The sequence below is a fragment of the Bufo bufo genome, chromosome 9 (genome assembly GCF_905171765.1).
Source record: "Bufo bufo chromosome 9, aBufBuf1.1, whole genome shotgun sequence".
Taxonomy (NCBI): domain Eukaryota; kingdom Metazoa; phylum Chordata; class Amphibia; order Anura; family Bufonidae; genus Bufo; species Bufo bufo.
Window position 1 is genome coordinate 191,398,768 of NC_053397.1, and position 12,087 is coordinate 191,410,854.

The following is a 12,087-nucleotide window of genomic DNA, read 5'->3' on the forward strand; positions in this document are numbered from 1 at the left end:
GTCAATACAGGTAAACAGGAAGAGGTCATTACACAGGCAGACAACAGGATACAGCACACCTTAGCAGGAACTTAGCAGGCTAAGGAACCTATTGGTCACTTTCCCACAGGGGAAGGTGCCTAAAATAGCTCATCTCTTCAGACAGAGAGGGAGAGGCCTTGCCAGCAAGCAGGACAGCAGGAAGTGGTTCTAGGCCACCGGGTAGGGTAAGAGGAGCAGGGGCTTCTCACATCAGCAACTGCTGTAATACAATCAACAACTGTAGTCAAACTGGTCTTTTACATGATAGTTACATAGTTAATACGGTAGAAAAAAGACAAACGTCCATCAAGTTCAATCAAGGGATAGGTGGGGACGCTAATCCCTAGAAGGAAGTGAGACTCAGATTTCTACACGTTTGCATAAGCATTTATGTTTTTTACTTTTAAGAATTCGTCTAAACCCTTTTTGAAACTGTCCACTGTTCCTGCTGTGACCACGTCCTGAGGAAGTCTATTCCACAGATTCACAGTTCTTACAGTAAAGAAGCTTTGACGCTTCTGGAGACTGAACTTTTTCTTCTTCAGTCAGAGGCAGTGCCTTCTTGTCTTTTGAGCACATTTTACATGGAACAGCTTTTCGCCGTATTTTTTGTCCGGCCCATTTATATACTTGTACAGGTTAATCATGTCCCCCCTTAGACGTCTCTTCTCAAGACTAAATAAATTCAATTTTTTAAATCTTTCTTTATAACTAAGACCCTCCATGCCCCTTATCAGTTTAGTCGCTCTCCTCTGTACTTTTTCCAGCTGCAGTGCGTCTTTCTATGGACTGGTGCCCAGAACTGGACTGCTTATTCCAGATGAGGCCGCACCAGCGCTTTGTAAAGTGGTAATATTACATCCCTGCCCCGCGAGTCCATGCCTCGTTTAATGCATGACAATATCCTGGTTGCCTTAAAAGCAGCTGATTGACATTGTATACTATAATTTAATCTACCATCCACAAGGACACCCAAATCCTTCTCTATAAGTGACTCTCCCAGTGTTACATCCCCTGGGACATATGAAGCACAGAGATTATTACTACCAAGATGCATAACTTTACATTTGTCCACATTGAACCTCATTTGCCAAGTTGATGCCCAGTCACTCAGAGTGTTCAAGTCAGCTTGTAGTTTATGGACATCTTCCACAGACCGTACAGTTCTACACATTTTAGTGTCATCTGCAAAAATAGATATGGTGATATTAATCCCATCCTCAATATAATTAATAAATAAATTAAATAATAGAGGGCCCAGCACTGAACCTTGGGGTACAACACTTATAACCTGGGACCATTCTGAATAGGAATCATTGACCACAACTCTCTGAACACGGTCCTTCAGCCAGTTTTCAAACCAATTACAAACTATACTTTCCAAGCCAATAGACCTTACTTTACTTATTAAGTGTCTATGAGGGACAGTATCAAAAGCCTTTGCAAAATCCAGAAACACAACATCCACAGCCGCCCCTCTGTCCAGGCTACTACTCACCTCCTCATAAAAACAAATCAGGTTAGTCTGACAACTTCTGTCCTTGGTAAACCCATGCTGGTTATCACTTATAATATTATTAATAGTCACATACTCCTGTATATAGTTCCTTAAGATTCTTTCAAACATTTTTCCCACAACAGAAGTTAAACTAACTGGTCTATAATTACCTGTGGAGGACCTTGATCCTTTTTTGAATATGGGCACCACGTTTGCGCCAATCACCTGGCACTTTACCAGAACCTAGAGAATCCTTAAAAATTATAAACAGGGGCACAGCAATGACTGAACAGAGCTCTTTAAGCACTCTTGAGTGTAATCCATCTGGACCCAGAGTTTTGTTCACATTTACCCCATTTAACTTCTTTTGGACCATATCTACAGTTAGTCAATTGAGTATATCACTGTACTAACAACCCCGGCGCCACAGATATCAGCTCCTTTCTCTTCTTTTGTATATACAGAGCTAAAAAACCTATTTAGGAACTCTGCCTTTTCCTTATCTTCAGTGACTACCCACCCTTTACCATTATTTAGGGGACCTACCTGCTCAGACCTAGGTTTTTTAGCATTTATATATTTAAAAAACTTTTGGGGATTTGTTTTGCTTTCTTTTGCTACCTGCTGTTCGTTTTGTATCTTTGCTAATTTTATCTCCTTTTTGCAGATTTTATTTAGCCCTTTGTAATCTTCAAACGCTACAGCTGATCCCTCAGATTTGTATTTTTCAAATGCCCTCTTTTTGTCTTTTATTGCTCTTTTTACAGTAGCTGTAAGCCATGGGGGGTTTAATTTTATTTTTTATCCCAGACACCCATATATTCCTCATTTGATAAAGAAGCAGTTTTTGGAAGTCATATTAGGTCAAAGGTGATGTTACTTACAATGAAAATTTGGTGATGTGCAAACCCAGTTCCATTTCTTTTACTTTAATGTAATATATAGGAGAAGCAAGGACACCTGTGGTGAGTACATAAGAAAGCATCTATATTGAATTCCATGGAGGCCAAACTGCACTTTTTGATTTCGTACACTAAATCCATTTTTAGATGCATGTGCCTCCTACCAGGCTCAGAAGGAGCACCAGACTCTGCAGGCTCCTCAACAGTGTCGTTTAGCAGGCAGCAACAATTCAGATCACAGTGGGGGCAAGTTGCTAAGTTTTCAATATATTGTTTAAAAGTGTCGAAAAAAAATGATGTTCAGCCACTTCTTGGTTGTTTTCAGGTTTATTGAACTTTGAGGCGAGATGGAAGAACATAGTTGCTATTTCCGGATGGCAGAGTTGAAAACCTGTTCTATACACGCTTTGCTGCTAAGCAATTCTGTAGAAATCTATGAGATATTCTTTGTGTCTCAGAAGCCCTGGAAGCACCGAACTAGCACCATCATTAAGTAGCTGCTTGAAGAAGTTGCAAAATATGTTTAAAATTAATTCTGGTCAGTGAATAACTGCTGGAATTATAGTTAATCTAAAATGTCAGGAAGAATTTGATCACTTGGTCAATGAGAAAAAGCAAAGATAAAGGGTGGACTTTGCAAGATTTCAGCCCAGAGGAGAGTCATAGTAGAGATTGTTTGGTCTATATGGAACTTCAGCCTTGAGAAACGTCATAGCTGCGTCATGAGAAAATCTCATGAGAAACAATTAGGCATGGCAGGCTCTGGCAAGGAGTTGTTTTCCATTGATCCACAGCGACATGGTTGGACAGGTGGAAACCAACAGTCACTTCAAGCCCAACCTTACTGTGGTAGACCTGTTGGAGTATCTTATAATCCCTGGCCCCGGTTAACAATGGCTTAGAAACTGTTCTTGATCTGCAACCATCAAGTGCATTGTGTCACCAAGTTTGTTACTGTAACTGTCAAGCACACTGTGCATTTAATAATATTCTATACCAGCTAAGCATTTGTGTCACTGTTGTGAAAAGAAGTAAAGTGATCTCTTTTAAAGGGGGAGCTCCCCTTACCGGCTCATGCAGTGCTAATAACTTACTTTGTCCCTGCCATTATTTCTTCACATGGTAGCAACGTTAGATCATGATCGTTGTAGTCCATCACTGGCTACCACATGTGATGCCAGTAATTATGAGATGTCATCATTGCTGCCATATAACCAAAGCATCGACACCAAAACAAAGGAAGATTTAACAGGTGAGTATTGTACTTTTTTTCCAAATGCTGCGAGAACTTCTGGACAACCCCTTTAATTTCTGTCTTTATGATTCAAGAGAATTACATATGGGGTATTTGAAGGTCTCGTCTCTCTAACAGGGACAGGTTAACATGACCGAAAAATTTTTGCCAGAAAAAATTCTACGTTCGAGTTTGCTGTATAGCCTTGGCCTGAGGATTAAAGGGGTTGTCCAGGTTCAGAGCTGAACCCAGGGCCGGCGCCACCAGTAAGGCGACTTAGGCAGTCTCCTAGGGCGCCATCTAGCAGGGGGCGCCCTTTTGCGGTGTAAAAAAAAAAAAAAGTTGGTTATATAAGTTCGGGCGGCCGGCCGGCGGCACCCCTCATGCTGCGCCTCCTGAGCGCTTGCCGCTCTAAAGAATCTCCGGCTCAGTGCTGCGCAGCCTGCTGTGTCTGCTCTGTGCTACTGCTGTTGTTAGTGTAGCGTGGCCGAGCTCTGTTCGGTCCGCGGTACAGGAGTTGTGACAAGGGGGGGTGAAAAATGAGAGTGACAAGGGGGGGTAAAATGAGAGTGACAAGGGAGGGGGGTATAAAATGAGAGTGACAAGGGGGGGTGTAAAATGAGAGTGACAAGGGGGGGTAGAATGAGAGTGACAAGGGAGGGGGGGTAGAATGAGAGTGACAAGGGAGGGGGGGTAGAATGAGAGTGACAAGGGAGGGGAGTAGAATGAGAGTGACAAGGGAGGGGGGGTAGAATGAGAGTGACAAGGGAGGGAGGGGGGGAAGAGAGTGACAAGGGAGGGGGGAGAAGATAGTGACAAGGGAGGGGGGGGGGGAGAGTGACAAGGGAGGAGGGGGAGAGTGACAAGGGAGGGGGGGCAGAGTGACAAGGGAGGAGGGGGGAGAAGAGAGTGACAAGGGAGTCCCCAGAGCCAGACTGCAGCCAGAGACCAGATCATCTTATTGTCCTGGTGGTAAGTAGACAATGCAATATGTTTATTATTTAATTGTTTAGTTATAAATACTACATTGGAAACTAATTGACCTCACATTTAGGGTCCATTCACACATCCGTGTGTGTTTTGCGGATCCACAAAACACGGACAGCGGCAATGTGCGTTACACATTTTGCGGACCGCACATTGCCGGCACTAAGAGAATATGCCTATTCTTGTCCGCTATTGCGGACAAGAATAGGACATGTTCTATTTTTTTCAGGATCGGAATTGCGGATCCGGGTCTGCAATTCCGTTCCGCAAAAAGGGACAGCTACAAGAAGCTAGATTAACCGTAAGGGAAACATAGCATTTCTTTTAATTTAAAAGCTGAGAAAGGGGTGGAACATGATATGGGCAGATCATCTGATAAGGGGGGGGGGGGCGGCAATTTTTATCTTGCCTAGGGCGGCAAAAATCCTTGCACCGGCCCTGGCTGAACCTGGACATCTCCCTATCTTCACCCTTCCAGCCTCCCTTATATGAGCATCGGAGCATTTCATGCTCCAATGCTTTCCTTTGCTCTGCGCTGAATCGGTGACGTCACCAGGAACACTGCTAGGTGGAAGTCTCCACCTAGCAGTGTTCTATTGTAAACAAAAAAGCCCTTGCCCTGCGCGATCCCGTGCAGGGCAAGGGAGAGCATCGGAGCATGAAATGTCAGGGAGTCCGGAGGTGTGAAGATAGAGATATGTCCGGATTCAGCTCTGAACCTGGACAACCCCTTTAATTAACGTAAAGTACCGTACCTAAGGGTCGTATAATCCTAACCCATCGTCCAGTTATCAGGTATTCTGTGTAAACGCTCCAAGTTACCATGGAGAAACAGTAATGACCATAACGATCTTCATGAAGATAAATTGAATGTAAACTGCAGGTTTTCACTCTCTGTACAAGTTTAAAATCATGGTGACACAATGACATTGTAAGACATGGGGAAATGGAATGGGTCCATAAATTACACTGGGACGCTAATGTGCAGCAGAGTAATGGGTGTTTTATTGACAAGGCATAGTTGCACGCTGTAGGTGTTCTGTAGGAGAGAACTTTGGGTTCTCAGCGCAAGGATACGTGTTTTACAGACAGTTGCCATGACAACCGATGCTGTGATCTCCATGCACGGTGATAATGATTGATGGGCAATGCAATATTACAGCTATAAATGAAGCATAAACAGCTTTGCAAACGGATACACTCGGTGAGACCCTGAAGGACATTTTACTAACAATTATTTAGAGAACCATGATTTTTATCTACAGATGTATCTTATTTTCATACGGTTCGCCTTCTAGTTTGGAATCATCTTAAAGAGCATCTGTCAGCAGATTTGTACCTATGACACTGTCTGACCTATTACATGTGCACTTGGCAGCTGAAGACATCTGTGTTGGTCCCTTGTTCATATGTGTCCGCATTGCTGAGAAAAATTATGTTTTATTACATGCAAATGAGCCTCTAGGAGCAACGGGGGAGTTGCCATTACACCTAGAGGCTCAGCTTTCTCTGCAACTGTTGCGCCTTCTGCACTTTGATTGACAGGACCAGGTGTGATGATGTTTTCACTGCCCTGTCAAAGTTTAGAGGGCGCAGCAGTTGCAGAGAGAGCAGAGCCTCTAGGAGTAATGGTAATGCCCCCCGTTGACAGATGTCCTTTAAAACATAACTAAGCATTTGTTGAAAAAATGAAGGTGCAAAAATGCTGCTCAGGACATTCTCCGCTATTGGCTTTTATCGGCTGTGCTCAGCTTTTTGAGTTTATGCAGTACTGATCCTATATACTTTCTATGGACCTGAATTTCCACACACGTTTTTGCACCTTTGTGTTTTTTTTTTGCAAATGTTTAGATACAGTAGGTATCCTTTAAAGAGGATCTTCCACTACCCAAAAATGTGTGAAAAAACATATTACATATGTTCCTCTTTTTCCAATTTTATTGTGGCCACTCTTCTTGTTAACAAGAGTTACTCCTTTCTCCTGTTATTGCTGCCTTTATTTTTTGCAAATTAGGCCATTTGTATGCTAATTTTGTCAGCTGGATAGTCCTAGCTGCCCATTATCCTCTTGGTGTGAACTTTTCCTGCTCTGAATCCGTTCGACAAGGCTAATTTTACATCTGCGGCTGGGTGATCCGGCCGTAGCGGCAGAGAATGCTGGGACTCGGCAGGATAAGAACCACTGTATGCAGTGTTTTTTGTCTGGCCAATTCTTGGCATATTGCCAGGTAGTGGTCAGATCTCTGCCAGACTCAATTAGAGTCAATGATGCAATGCAGGATTCAAAGGACTGTTCCCCAGAGCCTCTGCCACAGATGAGCTATTTTATATGAAATTGGAGGAACTGTAGAAGTACTGTAGGGCCCCATACATTTGCATGTAACAGAACCTAGTGCTTAATGACTAACTAGAATTAATGGGGCCTCATAGCACAGGTTGGGGGCCCCTTTGTAGCCCATAGTCATTTTCAATAATGCATATAGCTTCTATCTAATGTGTAGGGCCACCTCATGCAAAATGGTATATGGCACCACGTGCAGTTCTTATGGCTATGTATTATAGAGCCATAGGCATACCATTAACAACCATGTGGTGCCTAAATATAGCACCAAATTACAGAGCTTGTGAGACTTGCCTAAGAGGAGACAGTTTCAGAGAACCTTGAGTAGCAAGATTCCACGAGATCTTGCTCTCTGCTCTTCACACATCAGGACCAGCACCTCATTGCTGGAAGCATCAGCAGCAGGAGGAGGTATGTGGTATCTGAGAGATATTGTGGGATCTTGTAAGGTATATTTCATTTTCTAATTGTAGAAATATAGAGGCTCACCCCTCTAACACTTTGGATTCACAGAGGGTGCTCTGTCAATTGGCTCACCCACCGCCAACTAATTTCATACATATTCAGTATTGACAGGCACACCCCCACCTAGACAATGCACACAGTCTGAATGCAAAAGGTAAAAAGTAATTATATATAACATTTATTCTTACCAAAACAATCTCTGCAGGGCCCTTGCTGGATATATAAAAAATTTATAAAAATATCAATAAAAAATGAAAATGTACTGTATATTCAAGGATTCATATATATTGGATCTATATTTGTATTTTAATACAAAGAGACATTAGTGTATTAAAATACAAATATGGGTCAAATATATATTAATCCTGTTATATACATTTTCAATAATGAATATTTAATTTTCTATCCCATAAATCATGGTGCATGCTAAGATAAAATGTATTCTTTATCGTTACAACTGTCTCTTGTACTATCTGGAACTGCTCACAATCTCTGTACTCACGGAAAAACAGCTCAACTATTAGGAATTAAAGTCTACTTTTCAGTAAGGGGTCAAAGTTGTAGAGAAAGTTTGTCATGGTGGAGACTAGTGAGATCCTGAGCTACCCCAACCACTGTCCCTGCCTACTTACACGTTGCGTCCTTGATGGCCCACAACTGGTCGAAAGTCCCTCCTTGACTAAGTGCTGAGGCCTAGACGGAAAGGGTGAGATAGAGACAAAAAAACAATAGTGACAGATTGGCCCAAACAGACCAGTACCAAATCAGTAACAGACAAGCCAGGTTATACCAGGAGATACAAATCGGTATCTAGATCATGCCAAAGTCAATACCAGGAGAAACAGGACAAAATCAGAGACCAATAACCAGAAACAATACTAAGCCAGGGGTCGATACCAGGAAGTCATGTCAGGGTGCAAATAATTAGGCAAATGGTCAGTATCAGAATCCAAAACAGAAGTCCAAAATCCATTAGTCCAGAGCAGATAGTAAGGGATCACGCACATGACCATTGCAAATTGCGGATCTGCAAAACACGAATACCGACCGTGTGTGTTCTGCATTTTGCAGAACATCGTTCCCTCAATAGAACTGTCTTATCCTTGTCCGTAAAACAGACAAGAATAGGACATGATCTATTTTTTTGTGGGACCGCGAAATGGTCATTGAAGTGAATGGGTCTGTATCCGACCCGCAAAAAATGGGGATTGGGTGCCGACCAAAAATACTATTGTGTGCATGAGCCCTAAAGGTAGTGTCACGATCCTAAAATAAACCAAACACAGGCAACTGTGGCCAGCATTAGCCTGTTTTAAATAGGCTGCTCCACCAGTCATGTGACGTGGCTGGCATCACGTGACCCCTTGACATCACTACGCTGGACATGCCGGCGTGACTACTGATTGTCCGGCTCCCCTGTGTGCATAGGCCTGCCTTTTTGCCCCAGTAACCAAATGCTGGTGGCGCTGCTCGTGAAGGAGCACACCTACTGGCCCCAGTATAGCAGTGTCACAGAGAAGGAGCTGGGCCTTGTTGTCTCCCTCTGGACTGCCACTTTCAACATCCACTTTGATACAGCTGCAGCCAATCACTGGCTGCAGCAGTGACCTGCTCCCTTTACATCATGTGACCAATTGGCATGATGCAGGGGTAGCAGGTCACCTCCACGGCCAGTGATTGGCTGCAGTGGTGTCAAAGCGGATGTTGACAGATGGTAACCCTGGAGAGGAAGCCCCGGGCAGGGAGTGAAAGAGCCAAGACCCAGCACCGGGGAGTAGATAAGTACAGATGTAGCAGAGTTAACAGTCACACTTGGTTAGTTATCACATCTAGTTAATGCATTATGATTGTTAAATCTGCTACATCTGTATGCTTCCCTTAGCAGGTCTGCCCAGCAGTCAGGGAAGGAGGAGCCCTTGCCAAATCCCCCCAAAAGGTGGCCAACTCCTTTAAGATATCTTGATCGGTAACTCCTATGAAGTAGAAGCCAATTTTCCTAATTTTAGGGAAACTAAGAATTTCTTGCCAACTTTAGTCAGAATAACTCACCAGATCAATGATCTTCTCAATAATCTCTTAACTATAACTTGAAATATTATTGCATTCAAGAAATGATATCCCCAGTTTTGCACTCTTTTAGTGAGTTCACCATCAAAACCTTCTCTGGGAGACAACTCCATAGTCTCACTGCTCTTACCATAAAGAATCCCCTTCTGTGTTGGCGTAGACAGGTAGCGGGAGAGGGGTTGCTATGCTTCCTCTATAAGACATGGCAGGGAGTCACTACATGGAGCAGTTTGCTATGGAGGACCAAAAGGTCCACAATATGATTAATTATTTACATAAGTGAGTTTGTGTAATAGTCATTAGTAATGGTTTCCTAATGGCTACTCATACTATTGGTATAAAAGCAATGCACTACCAAATTGAACGATATTTTCTTCCACTATAGTCTCATCTCATCTCATGAAAACAAATATTTGCTTGCTTATGGCAAAACCTCCGGACTTGTAACTTTATTGTGAAATATTTCTATAATTCAATCTTTTAGAAACCGGTACCACCAGGTTTAATGAAAACAAAGCATCTATGTGGATCCGTAGACTGGTATATTTTGTTTTACTAAAGTCAAAGTGCGCAGCGTTCAGTGTTTATATTACATCAGTATATCACGTAAAGAATATCCGCGCTGCTAATAATTAGGAGAGAAAAGGGATAAAGCAAACATAATACAGAAATAAGCAAAGAAAATGAGTTCTTCCAAAGACTGTTCCATTTGCTAACAGAATATCATAATGCAGCAATAAGCAGCTAATCACGATTTTATAGCTAAATGTAGCGAGTTAAACTGAATATTTTCCCCATTCAGCATGGGTTTGAATTTTTTTTTTTTAGCTATTGTTGCAGTTTTTTTTGTTACAAACAGAAAATATTTTCTTAATGGAATGCTGTTCAGACCTCGGCACTTGGATTGCTCTCAACAGAAGTCCTCAAGGCTCTTTTCTGTCAAGTTAAAACTTGTACTCAACTGCTATTTGTTTCTGGAAAGGATGACAGAATGCTAATGCCCGCCATGACAGGGCCCATGGGTGTTATCAGTGGATGTGTCGTTGAATATGGAGGAATAGTTGCCATACAGATCTCTGAGATAGTTGAGTGACAACCTCTGTGGGAGTTGTATTGGCATCCAGAAACAGATATAACTTACAACTTGACAGAAGAGGACAACTGAAGGACGTGAGGACTAGGATATTTAACGGTTATTATTATTTTTTGGGTGGCGGGTGCTATATAGTAGTGTCATTACCATTTTTAGCCTTGCTGGTTCACTGTATAATATAGATTGCTTCCTTCCGTCTGCACAAGTAAATTAACCCCTTCAACCCCGGGCCTGTTTTCACCTTCCTGCCCATGCCATTTTTCGCAAATCTGACATGCGTCACTTTATGTGGTAATAGCTTTGGAACACTTTTACTTATCCAAGCCATTCTGAGATTGTTTTCTCATGACACATTGTACTTCATGATAGTCATAAATTTGAGTCAATATACAGTACAGACCAAAAGTTTGGACACACCTTCTCATTCAAAGAGTTTTCTTTATTTTCATGACTATGAAAATTGTAGATTCACACTGAAGGCATCAAAACTATGAATTAACACATGAGGAATTATATATCTAACAAACAAGTGTGAAACAACTGAAAATATGTCATATTCTAGGTTCCTCAAAGTAGCCACCTTTTGCTTTGATTACTGCTTTGCACACTCTTGGCATTCTCTTGATGAGCTTCAAGAGGTAGACCCCTGAAATGGTTTTCACTTCACAGGTGTGCCCTGTCAGGTTTAATAAGTGGGATTTCTTGCCTTATAAATGGGCTTGGGACCATCAGTTGCGTTGAGGAGAAGTCAGGTGGATACACAGCTGTTAGTCCTACTGAATAGACTGTTAGAATTGGTATTATGGCAAGAAAAAAGCAGCTAAGTAAAGAAAAATGAGTGGCCATCATTACTTTAAGAAATGAAGGTCAGTCAGTCAGCTGAAAAATTGGGAAAACTTTGAAAGTAAGGGCTATTTGACCATGAAGGAGAGTGATGGGGTGCTGCGCCAGATGACCTGGCCTCCACAGTCACCGGACCTGAACCCAATCGAGATGGTTTGGGGTGAGCTGGACCGCAGAGTGAAGGCAAAAGGGCCAACAAGTGCTAAGCATCTCTGGGAACTCCTTCAAGATTGTTGGAAGACCATTTCAGGGGACTACCACTTGAAGCTCATCAAAAGAATGCCAAGAGTGTGCAAAGCAGTAATCAAAGCAAAAGGTGGCTACTTTAAAGAACCTAGAATATGACATATTTTCAGTTGTTTTACACTTGTTTGTTATGTATATAATTCCACATGTGTTAATTCATAGTTTTGATGCCTTCATAGTCATGAAAATAAAGAAAACTCTTTGAATGAGAAGGTGTGTCCAAACTTTTGGTCTGTACTGTATTTCTCTTTTATTTGTTAAAAAATCCCAAATTTACCAAAAAGTTAGAAAAATTCCCAAATTTTCAATTTTCAATTTCTCTACTTTTATAATAGATAGTAATACCTCATATAATAGTTATTACTTTACATTTCCCATATGTCTAATTCA

General features: G+C 42.0%; 1 protein-coding gene across 3 annotated transcripts in view; it reads left to right on the forward strand.

Annotated features, from left to right (window-relative positions):
• The window catches only part of LOC120979020 (histo-blood group ABO system transferase 2-like), a 93,781-nt gene that overhangs the window by 78,992 nt on the left and 2,702 nt on the right, over nt 1-12,087 (forward strand). Inside the window, exon 5 of one of the 3 annotated variants that reach the window (XM_040407524.1) lies at nt 2,747-3,055. The exons of the other annotated variants lie outside the window; for them this stretch is intronic. The gene's annotated coding sequence lies outside the window, so the exon portion shown is untranslated. Of the gene's footprint in view, nt 1-2,746; nt 3,056-12,087 lie in introns of those variants that run through there. 3 annotated transcript variants of the gene reach the window in all.